Below are 19,296 nucleotides of genomic sequence, written 5' to 3' on the forward strand. Positions count from 1 at the left end.
TCCAAGTGCTTGGTTTGTCAGCAGGTTAAGGCTGAGCATCAAAAGCTTGCAGGGCTACTACAGCCATTACCAGTGCCCGAGTGGAAGTGGGAGCATATTGCCATGGACTTTGTAACGGGTTTGCCTCAAACTAGTGGGGGCTATAACTCGATTTGGATAGTAGTAGATCGATTAACGAAGTCAGCTCATTTTCTTCCGGTTAAGACTACTTACGAGGCTACCCAATATGCTCGAGTTTATGTGGATGAGATAGTACAACTACATGGTATCCCCATTTCTATAATATCTGACAGAGGAGCTTAGTTTACTAGTAGGTTTTGGGGAAAGTTGCAGGAAGCATTGGGCACTAAGTTAGATTTCAGCACAATTTTGCACCCTCAAACTGATGGACAGTCTGAACGGACCGTACAAACATTGGAAGATATGTTGAGGGCTTGTGTGATAGACCTTGGGGTCAGGTGGGATCAATATCTACCCTTAGTGGAATTTGCCTACAACAACAGTTTTCAAACTAGCATCCAAATGGCACCATTTGAGGCATTATATGGACGGAGGTGTAGGTCACCCATGGATGGCTAGAGGTGGGAGAAAGGAAACTTTTGGGGCCTGAGTTGGTGTAGGATGCAACTGAGAAAATACGCATGATTCGGAGCAAATGCCAACAGCACAAAGTAGACAAAAATCATATGCTGATAATCGACGGAGAGACTTGGAGTTCCAAGTAGGAGATCATGTATTTTTGAAAGTTTCGCCAACTAAAGGGGTAATGAGGTTTGGCAAGAAAGGGAAGCTAAGTCCTCGGTATATAAGACCCTTCAAGATTTTAGAAAGGGTTGGGGTGGTGGCTTATCATTTGGTGCTACCACCAGACCTTTCGAATATTCATCTCGTGTTTCATGTGTCCATGCTTAGGAAGTACAACCCGGATCCATCACATGTAATACGGCATGAAACCATTCAATTGCAAGATGATCTAACCTATGAGGAGCAACCAGTAGCTATCCTTGATAGGCAAGTCAAAAAGCTCCGTTCAAAGGAAGTAGCATCAGTAAAAGTGTTTTGGCGAAACCACACTAGTGAAGAGGTAATGTGGGAAGCCGAGGAGGAAATGCGAACAAAGTATCCCCATCTCTTGATACTTAGAGGTAAGTTACCTTATAGTTTAATTTAAATTCGGGGATTGAATTTCTTTAAGTGGGGGAGAATGTGAGACCCCAACCTCTATAGGCTTGTAACTAAACATAGATGTAATAATACGAGCCAAGGGTAATTTTGTCATTTTTTTCTAATAAGCTCCCAAAAGTAAATTTTAAACAATATTATGGTCTAAGTAGGCCTAAGGCATAAATGGATGGTGAAATTAGGGGTAAAATGGAAATGAAACCAAAATTTTAATAATTTTCACGGTAGGGGCAAAATGGTCATTTTTCACCTCAGGTTAAAATTTTAAGTTTTTATGAACCCGAGTATGTTTAGACCATTATGGACCTTGTCCCAGTGTCAAAAGAGAAAAAAGATTGCATAAAAGATTGGAGAAGAATAAGTTAATTGGTGGAAGGGCTTTTTCGTAATTTTATGAGAATGGATAAGTTTGGCCTATAAATATCTTGAAATTTCCAGCACCTTCTTTAATTTCCAGCAGCTGGTCTTCTTCTTTCCTTATCTTCTTTCATGTTTCTTCAAAACTCCATGGAAGCTTGATATGGAGCTTGCATGATTTTCTTTCTCTAGCTCTAGTTTTCATACCTTTGAGCCCTTTTGACTAAAACCTTTGAATTCTTTCACTATCTCACCTCAAAACCCTTGATAAAACTTATTTCCAGACTTTCTCTCACTAGTTGGGCATTCTAGAGAGAGAAATAGAGAATTACCCCATTGATTTGGAAGCAATTGGAAGAGAATTTGACTACAAAGGAGCCCTAGGGTAAGTGATGAACTAAACTTGATTTTTAGCTGTAGAAAATGGCTAGTAATTGAGATTTATGAGCTGTTTTATTGTTGAGTATGTTCATTACTTTTAGTGATTAAGATAGTGAACATAAATGGCCATTTAATGTGGCATTTGAAAACTAGCTAAGAGACAGCTTTTAGGGTTCATAGTGTGTAAAATTGACCTATTGCTTATGCTAATGTGATCCTAGGTTCTAAGGAAGCCCCATCATCTCATTTGGACAATTAGAGGAATTGGAGTCATCTAAAGGCTTTTATAATCAATTGGTGAGTGGACTGCCTATCAAAATTATTTTGAGAATATGACGATTTTAAACAAAGTGTTTGAATGATTTTATACAACTTTTCTCAAAAATGAATGCCTTGGGAACAAGCTCTTGAGAAATGGTTTATGTTATGATATGTGATTATTATGGATTTCTATGTGGCTGCATTATGTTTATATACATATATGCTTGAATATAATGTTATGTAATTATATTGACTCAGCTATGCGCGAGTAGGGAGTGCGCATAAGCCGAGGATGACCCAATTATGTTCGAGTAAGGAGTGCACATAACCCGGTGATGACCTAGCCATGTGCGAGTAGGGAGTGCGCATGAGCTGGTGATGATGATGATGGGATGGTGTGCATGATGGTGATGGGTATATGTATATGTATACATACGTAAACATGTGTGTTATAATAAATTTATGAGTTATGTATATGGATGTAATGTATGTGAAATTCGGTATGTTAAACTTTGGGAAGTTGTTATGTATTTCTTATTGGTTTTGAACATTTCAAGCAGGGTGGTTTTCTTTGGGAGAAAGGGAAATTTTCGTTTGGTGCCCTGTACTTCGCTACAGCGAAAATCATTCTTGCTGCAACGAGAAACTCTCGGGTTTGAGAACCTTCACTAGAACTAATTCTCGCTGTAGCAAGAATGTATTTCGCTGCAGCGAGATAGTCACTGTAGCTTCTCGCTATAGCGAAAAAGAATCTCGCTGCAGCAAAAAACTCTCTGTTTCATCAGTTGAATTTTACTGCAGCGAGAAACCTTCTGTTTCTAGGTTACAATTTCACTACAATGAGAAAGAATCTCGCAGTAGCGAAAAACCTTCTGTTTTGGTCTCCTATCTTGTCAAATTGCTGCCGTAACTTTCACTTCTTTACTACCATATTAGAGCATGGACTTACTACATTAAGGATTAAATGAGTTAAGTTTAAAATGAGGAGGTTTAGTGAGAAACCCTCGGCCAGTTAAGAAACCCTCGGTCGGTTAATAACCAAATCCCAACGTCGCTGCAATGAAAATTCATTCTCACTACAGCGAGAATGCCTTTCCGCTGCAGCGAAGATTCGTTGTCATATTTGACTTGCTTACGTATCACTGAAGCCTTCATTTTTCAAATTATTTGATATGTATGGATTCATCATTACAAGTGATTAATCATTTAAGGGCTTGATGAGGGGTTTTTAATAAGAATAGAGACAAATTGCATTGTTTTGAAAAAGAATGCATCATGATTTCATTAAATATTCCTTATGGTATGCTTGTTCCCTTCCTTGTTCACTCACTGGGTTTATACTCACCATTTTCAACTTCATGTTTTCAGATCACGAGGCAACCGGTAACTAGGACGAGGTGTCCTTGTAGACTTATATCCATCTTTTGGTAGGTGTCTCGGCATTTAGTAGCTGTACATTCTTTCGAGTCCCTTCATTGGAAATCGAGTCTTTTTTTTTAGATGTATAGACAAACTTGATGTAAATTATTAAGATACATGCTGTAGATAATGTATGTATATTTTAAATGAGTAATGCCAATACGAGTTGGAAATGTCTATTACTATTTTGATTTAAAGTTATAATTTGTGTCTTAGCAATATTTGATGGAATGATTAGTAAGATAAATCGATAGGCTTGCTTGGGCTTAGTGGACTACGCCCATTAGGCCCATGCGTCGGTCATGGCCCGGAATTTGGTTCGTGATAATTATCCAGCAACTTTTCTTCTTCTTCTTATTCTTATTCTCTTTCACGTTACTTCCAACCTCCATAACCTCCCTCAAAATAGCTCCATTTTTCATGCTTTTGGTGCACCTTTTCATAAATCATTGTGGTCTTCCACTCTCTCTCTTTAAAACCCTTGAAAAATCTTATTTTTATACTCTCTCTCACTAGTTAGGTGTTTTAGAGAGAGAAAGAAGAAGCTTTATTAATAGCTTGAAAGTGTTTGGAAAGAATTTCAAGCACAAAGCTACCAAGGTGAGTAGTGAACTAGAATTGATTTTTAGTGTTGAAAATGATTAGTGTTTAGACTTGTGGGTGTTTTGGTAGTTGAGGTTGAAAATTCACTTTGGAGTGATTAGGATAGTGAAAATGGATAGCCATTTAATGGCACTTGGAAACTAGTAGGTGATAGCTTGTAGAACTTGTAATTATGAGAATTGAGTTAATTGTGATGTTAATGTGATGATAGGTTCCAACGAAGCCCCACCGTTCGATTTGGACCATTAGGGAAGTTAAAATCGACTAAAGGTTCAACGAAATAACGGTGAGTGGACTTGCATTTCAAACTTATTTTGGGAATGCGAATGTGTTTGCACAAGATATTTGAATGATTTTATCCAACTTTTCTTTGCAAATGTGTGCCAGGGAACAAGCCTTGATTAAATGTTTTTGATATTGTGTGAGATGTGTATAAGGATGAATCTGTATGCTTTATATTATGTTGGTAGGTGTGTATATATCTTATGAATATGTGTTGTGTATTGATGAATGATATTGGGTGGTGATGTTGAAGTGTGTGAGTAGGGAGTGCACACATGATGATGATGGAGTGTGCGAGTAGGGAGTGCACACATGATGATAATAGAGTGTGCGAGTAGGGAGTCTACACATGATGACGATGTCTGTATATATAATTGTGTGTGTTATAGAAAGCTCATGAATATGGTTTACGGTTGTAATGCATGTTAAATTTGGCATGATGAATCTTGATAATTTTCCATTTTCTTACAAATTGATTTTTATGGCAACACTAAAGGATTTTTAGTGCAAAGGAGGTCTCTTTTACACTTAGGTGCCCTGCTTCTCGCTGCAGCGAGAAACATTCTGTTTTGGCAGCCAACAACCCGTTGCAGCAAGAAACTCTCAGGTTTTGGTGCAGTGCTTTCACTTCGATGAAGATTTTGACCACATTCCCGTTTGAACTGGGAAAAGTGGTAAACACAAAAGTTGTATCCCTGCCTTTTAGCTTTCTAATGGTCTAAAAGTCAGGACAATTGAACTTCTGTAACGGGAGATATGATAGAAAAAATGAAACACATGCAAACTAACACTATTTTCTCGCTACAACGAGAAACTTTTATTTTGGCTGCCCGAATCTCGCTGCAGCCAGAAACTTACTGCCATGCTTGCTACCTTGCTTGACTTTGACATACTTTTCACCCATTTAACTTCATGGATTGATTATGGGTTTTTGCAACACTATGAGGTTATTAATCAGAGTTTGAAATGAGGGGTTTTTGGTAAGAAACTAAATCAATTGCATTGTTTTTGAAACAAGTGCATCATGATTTCCAAATTCTTCCTATTGATTGCTTGTTCCCTTCTTATGTTTACTCACTGGGTTTATACTCACCGTTTTCAACTTCATGTTTTCAGATCAAGACGTAATCGGTAACTAGGTTGAGGTGCCATTGTAGATTCATTTCCTTGGTAGGTATCTCGGCATTCAGTAGCCGTACGTCACTTGGGTCTTTTCGTTAGAAATCGAGTCTCCTGTTTTATATGTATAGATAAACCTGATGTAAATTATTTAGACATATGTTTTAGACAATACATGTATACTTGATTGGTAATGCCATTACAAGTTGGCAATGCTTAGTATTAATTTGATTCGAAGTTATGAAATGTGACTTAGCAACCTTTGATGGAATGATGAACAAGTCATATTAATAGGCTTGCTTGGGCTTAGTGGACTACGTCCATTGGGCCCATGCATCGGTCATGGCTCGAAATTTGGGTCCTGACAGGATTGAGTTAAATGAATGATTTAAGGTGTAATATTAACCGAGAATAATATTGGAGTGTTGAACTTGGATTTTTAGATTTTTTATGAAGCGTATAACTGCCTATAGTGGTGAAAGTATTGATACATACCCTAATGTATTGATACATTTATGCCAGGATGAACAACAAAGGCCCCAGGAAGAATATTCTATTGATACATTTGAGAATGTGTAGATAGATTTGGCCAAAGATGAACATGTATTGATACATTATCCAAATGTATCGATACATTTGAAATAGAGAGCACCTAGGGGGAAAAGTATCAATATATTTTCCACTCGTATACATACATGTTGGGCAAGGAGCATTTTGCCTAAAATGTATCTATACACTGCCTCAATGTATCGATATATTCATTTGAAATTAGGGCATACGTATCGATACATGCCAAAATGTATCGATACATCAAAGAAGAAAGGTAAAAATAAAAAAGGGTTTAGGCCATTTTAACCTAACCCTTTCTCTTAGCTCTTTCTCTCCCTTCTTCTCTCTAGAAACTCGAAACCCTAAGCCCTAAATAGATTTTCGAAGTGATTTAAGGCTATTTGGAGCTTGGGAAACCATCATAGAGGTAAGATTTTATGTTTTTACTAATTATTTTCCAATTTAATCAGTTAAATGCTACGAAATTCGATTTTCTACAAATTTGGTGATTTTATTCTTTGGCTTGGATTGGAGCATTTGAAGCTAAGACTCATACAATCCAACTTCTAAGGTATGGGTTTAGCTTATTAATGAAGGATTTGAGCTTAAATAGTTGGATTTCTAAAATTTAGTTAATTGTGTGAAAAGTTGACATTTTTTGAAAGCCAAAAATAATTAATCTTTTAATGTTCTGATGTGTTTGAAGGGGGAAACAAAGTTAAATTAACTCATTGGCAAGTTAGACGATGATTGGAGGGTAAGCATCGAAGATTGGCTGGGTGTGTGTGAAACCTTGACCTTCATAGACGTGTGGCGGAGGTAAACACAATGATGTGGATTATGGGTAGTTCTGTCGTATTCTTGGTGAGGTCTTAGAAGTGGGTTTTTTAATGTTATTGAGGTCTAAGTAAACCTAAGGAATAAATGAATGATGCATATAATAATGAAATAAATGAAGAAAATATAAATAATGATAATTTCCATGGTAGAGGTAAAATGGTCATTTTGGGTCTTGAGTCTAAATTTTTAAGTTTTCATGAACTTGAGTACCTTTAATCTATTGTGGACCTTTTCTCAATGTCAAAAGAGTAAAAAGTTTGAGCCAAAGGGAAGAAGAAGGCAAAGTCAACTATGCAATGGCATTTTTGTAAATAAGTGAAACTTTGGTCAACTATAGGATAAATATCAAATTTTTCCAGCATTTTCTCTTCACTTCCAACGACTTCATCTTCTTCTTCCCATCCTTCTTCTTCACTAACGTTTTCTATCTTCCATGGAAGCCATCCCTTGAAACCTCCATATCTTTCTCAAAGTAACTTCAATTCTCATGCTTTGGCACACTTTTTCATAGGATTCTTTGTGCTCTTTCACTTTTACATCTCAAGAACCCTCAAAAGTCTTTCCTTAATACTATCTCTCACTAGTTGGATGTTTTGGAGAGAGAAAGAGAGAGACTTTCCATAATAGCATGACAAACTTTTGAAAAGGAATTCAATTACAAAATCACCAAGGTGAGTAGTGAGTTAGGGTTGATTTTTAAGTTGTTGATTAATGGCCAATGGTTAGAATTGTGGATTGTCTTATTGTTGATGGTTATTTATTTAGTTCTAGTGAGGCTAAAGTAGTGCAAAGTAATGACTAGTCAAATGGTATTTACAAGCTAGTTAGGAATAACTAGTAAAACTTGATTTAGGAAACAACTTTTAGAATAATATCCATGTAAATTGAGTTGGTGTGATGCTATTATGTGTGATAGGTTCCAGCGAGACCCCACATCTCCACTTGGAGCATTAGTGGAAGTTAGAGTCGATTAAAGAATCAATAAAGACAAGTAAGTGAACTTGCATCTAAATTATTTTGAGAAATACCTATGTGTTTGAATGAATCATTTGAAAATCTAATTTGTTTTTGCTTTAAAATGTACCTAGGGAACAAGCCCTTGAAGAAATGTTCTTATATTGCGAAATGTGCAATGTGATTAGTTCATATGTTCCGACATTATGTTGATGTGTATGTTATGCATTGAATGGTACTATTGTGTGATAATTATAACCGTGCGTGTACGGTGTGGGAGTGCACATAACGGTGTTAGTAGTGTGTGGTGTAGGAGTGCACATAACGATGCCAGCAGAGTGTAGTGTAGGAGTGCACACGTCGATGATTTATGCCATTTGTGGTGTGGGAGAGCATATGATGCTAATGAAGATATTGTAATGTGAGGTGTGGAAGTGCACATGATCACCTAGCTATGTGCGGTGTGGGAGTGCACATGAGCTGGGGGAGAGTTGGGGTGATGCCGGTAGTTGTATATATGTTTATATATGTTATATATAGAGAGGTTATGGAAAATATATTGTGATTACATTGAATATTGAATGTTAAAATTTGACAAATGTTTTCCAATTGATTTTCACTGCAGCGAAAATTGATTTTGTTGTGACAAGAATTCTTTTAATTTCATTACCCTTTTTCTCGCTGTAGTGAAAATACATTCTCGCTGCAGCGAGAAACTCTCAACTGGTTGGGTAAAATGCTTGCTCAGGTTTCGCTGTAGTGAAATTCATTCTTGCTGTAGTGAGGAAATCTCAAGTGCTTGGCTCAAAATTTTGCCTGAATTTCGCTGAAGCGAGAATGAAATTTTGCTGCAGCAAGATCCACTTTGCGGTGCTTGCCTTGCGTGGACTTTACCGTAGTTTTCACTCTTTAACTTCATTATTGATCGTGGATCTTTCAATACTAAGGCACTAAATAATTAAGGGTTAAATTGAAGAGTTTTAACAAGAAATTAAGCTAAATTGCATTGTTTTCGACATAAGCGCATCATGTTTTCTAAAACTTCCCATATTGATACTTGTTCCCTTCTTATGTTCACTCATTGGGTTTATACTCACTTTTTTTAACTTCATGTTTTCAGATATAGAGGTAGCTGGGATCTAGATTGAGGTGTCCTTTTCTATTCACCTTTTGGTAGGTATCGCGACATTTAGTAGCTGTACCTTCACCCAAAGTCATGCCGCTGGAAGTTAAGAGTCTTTTTGCTTGTGTATATGTAAACGTGATGTAAATCACTAAGATGCATGTTAAAATCAAAATATGTATACTTTGATTTATGGTGCCACTATGAGTTGGCAATGGGTGACATTATTTTGAGATAATACAAATGTAAATATTTGGTTATCATAGTATATTATTGAAATACTTATAGTTAAGAATTACGAAATGTGACCGTGGGAATGAGTGATGAAATAATGGACAGGATTACATAAAGAGGCTTGCTTGGGCTTAGTGGACTATGCCCATTGGGCCCTTGTGCCCATCATGGCCCAGAAATTGGGCTGTGACAGTGTGCCTCTTATTGTCACTGTGAATAGGTTTAGTTTAATATGCATGTAATGCATGATGCATGAAAGATGCACTACACTAGTATTAAAATGAAATATGTATGCCTAGACAAATGAAACTAGGCTAGAGAACAATATATGTGTATATGTATATATGTGAATTATGTGTGATTGTGTTATGTGATGTGAGCCACATGGGTGGCCTATGTTGTGCGTGTCTCTAAACTAAGATGTCTAGAGGCTATGATGAACCCCTAGAGTAGATTACTTTAGGTGAATGATGTGAGATGATTTGATTGAATGATGCCTTGGAACCTTAAAGGCATTTAGAACCTTACCAATCTTAAGACGATTGAAGCTCGATAAATTTGAATTAAGGTTTGATAAGAAAATTGTGAATGATAAAGGCATACTGGCCTTATTTTTGGATTTGTGTTTCCATCCAAGGAATAAATTCTGAATGTTGATCTGATTTGTGGTTGAGTGGATTTTTGTCCCCTTGTGACTATTTGTGTGCCTATAGGGATGGTGGTAAGCAGGGACGGTGGCCTAATCCCACTTGTAATTCCTTCCAAAAGGGCTTTGATGCCATCCGTTGAGATTACTCCAAGCGATGCCAACATCGGGAGATTACTATGGTTGATGATTTGTTCTCTACCAGCTGCTTCAGTACTGTGTGTGATTTGTTCTCGGCTCATTGCTTCGACACGCACGCGATCTACTTCTCCACCAGTAGCTTTGCCTTTAGAGTGATTTGATTCTTTACCGATTGCCAAACATACGTGATCTGACTGTGTCCAGGGGAAGACCACTTGTTGATTTGATTTGTATATAATGTGAGATAGTCATGGGAGGATTAGATAAATACGATATGATTCTAATGTGATACATTAACGATTAAAGTGTGCTGTGGAGGGCAATTTGAATAACTTTGATTAGGTTTGAGAGTTAGCCTAATGATGTGTGATAATCTTTAGAGACATTGAGGATGATGATATGCCCTCATATTAGAGATTTACGGATAATGATATGCTAGGAACGACATGATTAGAGCATCGTTGCATTCGTCACACAATGGTACCATTTATGACATAGTATATATATATATCAACATTATACAAAAACAGATGGATTCATCACACTATCCATTTCATAACATAAAAACAATTCATAAGGGCTTGTTCCCATGCGAGTTTTGAAAAAAGAACCAATAAAATGCTTTAGAGGTTTCAATCAAACATACATGTGTATATTCCAATACATTTTTAATGCTAGTTCACTCAACGGTATTTGTTGAACCTTTAGTCGACTCTAACTTCTCTAATGGTCCAATTGGGGCTGAGGGTCCTCGTTGGAACCTATCACGCACAAAAACATCATAGCCAATCCAATTTACATTAATATCACTCCAAAAGTTGTTTCCCAAATCAAGCTTCAATAGCCCTTCCTATCTACCTTCCAATTACCATTTGATTGGCTATTTAGTTTCTTTTATTTAGTAACACTAGAAATAGATAAACAACTTCAACAATAACACAACTCATAACTTAAATTACTAGCCATTATCAACAACTTAAAACTAATCCTAATTCATCAGTCACCTTGGTGGATTTTAATGAAATTCTTCCCCAAGAGTCCTCAAGCTATCATGAAATCTCTCTCTCTCTCTTTTTACACAATTCAACTGGTGAGAGAAAGTATTGAAGAAAGACTTTTAAGGGTTTATGTAAGGTGAGGGAGTAAAAAAGTATGAAAAACCCTACAACAGGGTGTGTAGAGCACGAAGATTGAGGTTAGTTTGAGAGAGTGATGGAAGCTTGAGAGAAGCTTTCATGGAAGAAGAGAGAAACGTGAAATGGAAGGAAGAAGAAGAAGAAGTTGCTAGAGAAATGAAGAAGCTGCTAGAAAAATGAAATCTTTATAGTTAAAGTTTATCTAAATTTACTTAATTACTGAAATACCCTTAACAAGGCCACTTGTCTTCCTTTGTTCCCATGTGCAATCTTTACACTCTTTTAACACAAAGACAAGGTCCATAATAGTCTAAAAGTACTCGAGTTCACGAAACTTAAAATCTTTAACTCGGGGTACAAAATGATCATTTTGCCTCTGTTGTGAAAATTATTGTGAATTCTAGTTTTTTTCGTGTTTTCATCATTATACATCACTCATTCGGTCCTTATGCCCACTTATACCTTAAAAATATTAGAAAACCTTTTTTTGGGAGCTTATTAGAGGAAATGACAAAATTACCCTTAGTCCATGTTTTCGCGTCTACTTCTAATTAGAGTCTGTAAAGGCTGAGGTCTCACATTCTCCCCCAATAATAAAAATTCAGTCTCTGAATTTAAATTCAACTGTAAAGTAACTTACCTCTATGCATTAAAGAGGTGGGGATACTTTGTCCGCATTTCCTCCTCGGCTTCCCATGTTACCTCTTCACTAATTTGATTTCGCCATAACACTTTCACTGAGGCTACATCTTTTGAACGGAGCCTTTTGAATTGCCAATCAAGGATAGCTACTGGTTACTCCTCATAAGTCAAATCATCTTTCAGCTGGATGGTTTCATACCATATTACATGAGATGGATCCGGGTTATACTTCCTAAGCATTGACACATGAAACACGAGGTGAATATTCGAAAGGTCTGGTGGTAATGCCAAATGATATGGCATTACTTCAACCCTTTCTAAGATCTCGGAATGTCCTATATACCGACGGCTCAATTTTCCCATCTTGCCAAACCTCATTACCCATTTTGTTGGCGAGACCTTTAAAAATGCATGATCCCCCACTTGAAACTCCAAGTTCCTCCATCTGTTATCTATATATGACTTTTGTCTACTTTGTGCTAGCAACATCCTTTGACGAATCATGCATATTTTCTCGGTGGCGTCCTGCACCAACTCATGCCCCAAGAGTTTCATTTCTCCCACCTCTAGCCATCCAATAGGTGACCTGCACCTCCGTCCATATAATGCTTCAAATGGTGCCATTTGGATGCTAGCTTGGAAATTGTTGTTGTAGGCAAACTCCACTAAGTGTAGATATCGATCCCACTTGACCCCAAGGTCTATTACATAGGCCCTCAACATATCTTCCAATATATGTATCGTCTGTTTAGCCTATCCATCAATTTGAGGGTGGAAAGCCGTGCTAAAATCCAACTTAGTGCCTAACACTTCCTGTAACTTTTCCTAGAACCTATTGGTGAATTATGCCCTCCTGTCAGATACTATAGAAACAGCAATGCTATGCAGCCGTATTATCTTGTTTACATAAAGCTGGGCATACTGGGCAGCCCCATATGTAGTTTTAACTAAAAGAAAATGAGCTGATTTCATTAACCAGTCTACTATGACTTAGATCGAGTCATAGCCCCCACTAGTTCGAGCCAAACCTGTTACAAACTCCATTACAATATGCTCCCACTTCCATTCGAGCACTGTTACTGGTTGTAGTAGCCTTGTAGGCCTTTGATGCTCAGCCTTAACCTACTAACAAACTAGGCACTTAGAGACAAACTCAACTACATCTTTTTTAAGTCCTTCCCACCAATATACCTCTTTCAAATCTTGATACATCTTGGTAGCCCCTGGATGTACCACATAGGCTACCATGTATGCTTTCTCCAATATTTCTCTCCTCAATCCATCACTATTAGGCACATAAAGTCTAGTTCCATACCTTAATATTCCATCGGTGTCTTTGGTAAACATTTTTCCTTTCCTTCCTTGAGGGTCCTCTAAGGCCTTAGCTATGAACTCATCTTTACTTTGTGCTTCTTTAATTTGGTCCATTAAGATAGGCTTCACTCTAAAATGTGCTAGTAATGTATTTACCTCCGAAACTTCGAAATGCACACCCATGTCTCCCAAGCTATGCATCTCCCTAATCAAGGATCACCTATTTGTGGAGATATGTGCCAAGCTCCCCATCGATTTTTGACTCAAGGCATTTGCCACTACATTTGCCTTACCGAGATGGTACAGAATAGTACAATCATAATCCTTTAGCATCTCCATCGATCTACGTTGTCGCAAGTTAAGATCCCTCTACTGGATATATACTTTAAACTTTTGTGGTCCGTATATATCTCGCAAGTCTCACCATACAAGTAATGCATCCAAATCTTGAAGGCAAACACGATTGCTACCATTTCCAAATCATGTGCAGGGTAATTCTGCTCATGCCTTTTAAGTTGCCTTGATGCATACTTAATCACCTTCCCATGCGGTATTAATACACACTCTAAACCAACCCGCGATGCATCACAGAATACCGTATAACCCCCTATGCCTTGCGATAGGCTTAATACTGAAGCTGTGGTGAGACATGCCTTAAGCTTCTCAAAGCTATCCTCACAAGCATCTGAACACTCAAATTTTGTATCTTTACGTGTCAGCTTAGTCAGAGGGGCGACTATTTTGGAAAAGTCCTTCACAAAACGACGATAATAGCTAGCCAAACCTAAAAAGCTTCTAATGTCCGTAACTGATGTTGGCCTTGGCCACTTTTCCACTACCTCAACTTTCTTTGGATCGACTTGTACCCCATCCTTGGATACCACATGTCCCAAGAATGCAACGATTTCAAGCCAAAACTCACGCTTGGAGAACTTGGCATACAATTGATATTCTCTCAAAGTTTGGAGCACTATCTTAAGATGTTGCTCATGCTCCTCTCGGCTTTTCAAGTAGATCAAGATGTCATCAATATACACCACCACGAACTTGTCCAAATAGGGCTTGAACACTCGGTTCATCAAATCCATAAAGGCCGCAGGGGCATTCATGAGCCCGAATGACATCACCAAGAACTCATAGCAACTATATCTTGTTCGAAATGCAGTCTTTGGTATATCTTCATTTCTGATCCATAACTGATGGTACCCAGATCATAGATCTATCTTAGAGAAACATTGTGCTCCTTGTAGTTGATCAAATAAATCATCTATTCTTGGAAGGGGGTCCTTATTCTTCATCGTCACTTTATTAAGTTGTCAATAGTCAATGCACAATCTAAGGGACCCATCTTTCTTCTTTACAAATAGCATCGGTGCTTCCCATGGTGAGACGTTAGGACGGATGAAGCCTTTATCCAACAAATCTTCTAACTGCTTAAGCTCTTTAAGCTTCGCAAGTGCCATTCTATATGGGGGTATGGATATAGGTCTAGTGTCGAGAATCAAATCTGTGCAAAATTCAATCTCTCGTTTGGGAGGCAAACTTAATAGTTCTTTGGGAAAGACATCTATGAACTCATTCACCACTGACACTTGGCCAATATCTCTAACCTTCGCTTGAGTATCTCTCACAATAGCCAAGTAACCTGAACAACCTTGTCTTAATAGCTGTAATACCCAGTACTTTGATATGGTGACTAATAAAGCTTATTGGTTGCCAATTGAGGTTAATTATAATGTTTAGAAATGATGAAAGATGAAAGGAATAGTTTGGGATAAAATATTCCACACACGAGGAAATAATAATAAACTAATAATATTTTTATCGAAGAAGAATTTGCAAGATAAAAAGTGATTTGGAAGTCAATTGAGACATAATAAGGTATTTTGGGTACCAAGGTGACAAGAGGAGACAAGAGGAAATTTTTAGAATAAAATAATTTTAAAATATTAATATTTTATTCAGTGTCAAAATTTTCCATGAAGAAGAAGTATATGATCAATCTGAGTGGGGGAGAAGAAGAATGAGAGGATTTTTGGAGAAAAATGACGTTAATGGAGCCGCGTGTCTTTGTTAAGTAAATATAGCATGGGTAAATACATATTTTAAATATTATAGGGACACTGCGTTAGAGTACAAACTTCATACTTTGTTTGTGCATGTGTAGAAGAAGGTAATAGAAGGAAATTGGAGTTAAATGAGTGTTGGGAGGACTAAATTAAAATTGAAGGAAACAAAAAAGGGCAAAACGGTAATTTTATGTGAAGTTTGGTCAAAGCTTCCAAAGAAAGCTTTGCCTCTGATTTTTTTAGGCCAAGACTGACCTTATCCTTTCCCTCAGCAGATTTTTCTTCTTCTTCATCCATGCTCCACGCCATTCTTGAAGCTTCCATGCCATTTTTTCTTTATCCACCATGAAATCAAGTTTTCTTCATTTTCCTTTCCATGTTTTCTTTTCCTTTCTTCTCCAAATTTCTTGAGCATTAAATTTACAGCCTTTAACCCTAATTTCCAGCACACCAAAACCCTAGGAAGAGGAGAAAGAAAAAGAGAGAAAGGAAGAAAAAGCTTGGTTTTGGTGATTCAAGCAAGGAACAGTAAGAATTCTTGTTTTTGGCTTGAGTAGTCTTTGAAAATGAGTTAGTGACTTAAAGAAATGTCTTGTGGCAGCAAAGATTGGCTTGATTGGAGAAAAATTGGTAACATGTAAGCCAATAAACCCAAGGGTACATGAAGGACTCAAAGTGGAAAAGGAAAACCTGTAAGCTTAACAGTATGTTTTAAAGCCTACAATTAGTTGAATATTGTGAGGAATTATGGTTGTTGAAAGGATTTATTTACCTAAGCTAGTTGAAAATTATTAAGATTGTATGGCATGTTGTTTGAAAGAAATGAAAAAAGAATATTGTGGATGGAGGATTGAGAAACAAAGTATTGAAAGTTAGATAGATAACAATGCATGAAAACTAAGAAATAATCGAGTGAAAGTGAAAATGATTGTTGCTGCCATATATGTGGATTATGTGTGGAAATATAAGATGGATTTGGGTGGAAATTATTTAGAAAGGTTGAAGTAGACACGTGACATCATAATTAAGTTGCTGGTGATATAATTTAAGGAATTACGTAAGCAATGGATATAAGTAATTTTAGTAAAAATGTATTAAGATGTGAGTTAATTGAAGATGGTTTCATGATAGGATGAAAAATATAAATTTGAGTAAGGATTAATTGATTGAAGTGCTGCCCGTATACATATATAATTAAATATATTGAGTTTGTATTATTGTTAGGAAGTGCAAAGATAAGGTTAGAGTACTGTGATGGCGTGCCGGAAGGAATAACGAGCAATCGGCAAGTAGAAATAGCTAAAGACACCTTTGAGCTAATAGCGATGTAACATCCCACTATCGTAAGGTGAGTTAACTTGCACTAAAATGTTTTGGGTAGATGTACATATGTTCGATTGAATTACTTGAACTATTTAAATTGTCTTTTCTGCAAAATGCATGGGAACAAGCTTTTAGTGAAATGTCTTTGTGATGTGGAATACGATTGTAATGAAACTATATACCTCTATACGATGCTGATATGTATGTAAAGATATATGATGTGTATTGTTAAGCAAAGTAATTTTGTATAATGGATGTAACCGTGCATGTGCGGAGTGGGCAGTGCACATGCCGGCTGAATGATGAGGTTTCAATAGTTACAACCGTGCATGTGCGTATTGGGCAGTGCACATGCCGGTTGAATGATGATGTTGCGATAATTACTACTGTGCATGTGCAGAGTGGGAAGTGCACATGCCGGTAATGATGCGTATGAGCTGGGTGATGTGATGGAGGTGTATGTGCTTATATATATATACATGATTACTATATAGATATGTTTGGATTTAAAATGTGATCTCATTGACTGTTGATAATTTGAGTATTGTCAATGTGTTCAATTTAATTTGCAATGTGGCGTGAGTGGATTTTCCCAATGGTAGTGAATACCCCTTGGATTTTATATGGCTAGAATCTCGAAGCATAAAAAAATGCCTTTTTGCTACAGTGAGAGTCAATCTATTATGGTTGACTTACTTGAAGTTTACTAAAGCTTTCACTTTTCAACTTCTTTGTTGTTCATGAGTCTTTTGTTATTAAGTGACTGAAAGATCAAGATTTGAAATGAGGGGTTTTTAATAAGGGTTAAGCTAAATTGCATTGTTTTGAACTTAAATGCATCATGATTTTTTTTAAAAACTTTCCTTAACGTTGCTTGTTCCCTTCCTATGTTCACTCACTGAGTTTATACTCACATTTTCAACTTCATGTTTTCAGATTCAGTGGTGGTTGATTCGTAGATTGAGGTGTTCACATACCCCCATCTTTTGAGAAGGTATCTTGACACTCAGTAGTCACATCTCCCATCCAGAGCCACTCCGCTGACAGTCAAAGTCTTTGTATATGTTTAATGTGAATTGCAAAGATATAGTGACAAACTATCTATGTATGATTTGAATTATGATGCTAATGTGAGCATTCACTTGTGTTTTATGAGTTGCGTTGGAGAAATTGATATTTGAACACTATTAAGCTTATTCTTAAAGAAATATGCTAGATAGATGGGTTAATATACAAGTGCATACTGAGAGGCTTGCTTGGGCCTAGTGGACTATGCCTATTGGGTCTTTACGCCTGTCATGGCTCGGGAACTGGGCTATGACAATAGCCTTCTAGTAGCCATGACTGATATCAAATTGGTTGGAGCATGACTCCTATCCCCCTGAATACTAAATGATGGTTCACTGGGAAAATCAAATCTAACCAATTTATGATAACAATCCACACTGGCATGGTAGGGTGATAGCCAATCCATTCCCAAATCATGTCAAAGTCTAAGGTGTCTAACACAACTAGATTCACCAAAGTGTCTTTGTCCTTGACTCGAACTACACAGGACTCATATTCCCATTCGGCCACAAATACCTCCTTTAAAGGAGTAGACACCACTAAATGTTCTTCTCTCCTAACACGATCTTTACCCAAATGAGATGCGAAACATGGAGAAATAAAAGAGTGAGTAGCACCAGGATCAAACAATACTTGAGCATCCATATTACAAGCAAAAAAGGGTACCAAGACCATTGTATTGGATGTCTAGGCCTCCTGGGGTGTTAAAGCATATACTCTCACTTGGCCTTTATCGGCGGAACCCTAACGTCTAGACCCAGAAGTCTTGCCCTAAGAGGAAGTAATAACGCCTCTACCTTTTGATCCACTAGCCTCCCGATCAGATAAAGCAGCAATTGAAGGAGCAAATGAAGCTGGCTGGGTGGAGCCGCGAGTAAAACCTTGTGATTGATGAGCCATAGGGCAATTCCACCTAATATGTCCAAGTTGACCACACCCATAACAAACTCTCATAGTACGTAAGCATCGTCCACTATGTCGTCTCCTACAAGTATCACAAGGGTGGATAACTTGACTACCTTGTTTGGAATCTTGCTGCCTTCCTCCACTAAAAGTTTTTTGCCTTGATCCAATGCTGACACTAGTGACGTCACTCCCCTTTTAGGGCAATCATGAGTCCCTTTGTGGACCCTAACGGCTAGAAGATGAAATACCACTACTAAAATCTCTATGACCTTGATAACCCTCTGTTTTGGCCTTTTTTGCTCTATCCTTCGCAGCTCTACTGTCACTGGTCCTCATCTCAATCCGCTGAGCACAATCCACTACTACTGAGTAGGAATTGAAATCTCGGGATGCCACAGCCCTAAACAATGGCTCCATTAGCCCATCCACAATCCTCTAAATCTTCATCTCCTTTATAGAAACTAAATAGAGCACATACCGAGCTAGCTGCGTGAATTTGATGTCATACTCTGACACAGTCATGCTTGGGGTCTGTACTAATGCCTCAAACTCCCTAGCTCATGCATTACGTACATTGAGTGGTAAGAATCGATCTAAAAAAGCTGTACTAAACTCCTTCCAAGTCAATGGCGTTACATCTACAGATTTACCTCTACACAATAAGCCACACCACTCTTGTGCCATGTCCTTTAATTGGAAGGCGACCAAGTCGACTGATCTAGTACTAGAGCATCCTAGGGCCTCACA

Source organism: Theobroma cacao, chromosome 5 (assembly GCF_000208745.1).
Source record: "Theobroma cacao cultivar B97-61/B2 chromosome 5, Criollo_cocoa_genome_V2, whole genome shotgun sequence".
NCBI lineage: Eukaryota > Viridiplantae > Streptophyta > Magnoliopsida > Malvales > Malvaceae > Theobroma > Theobroma cacao.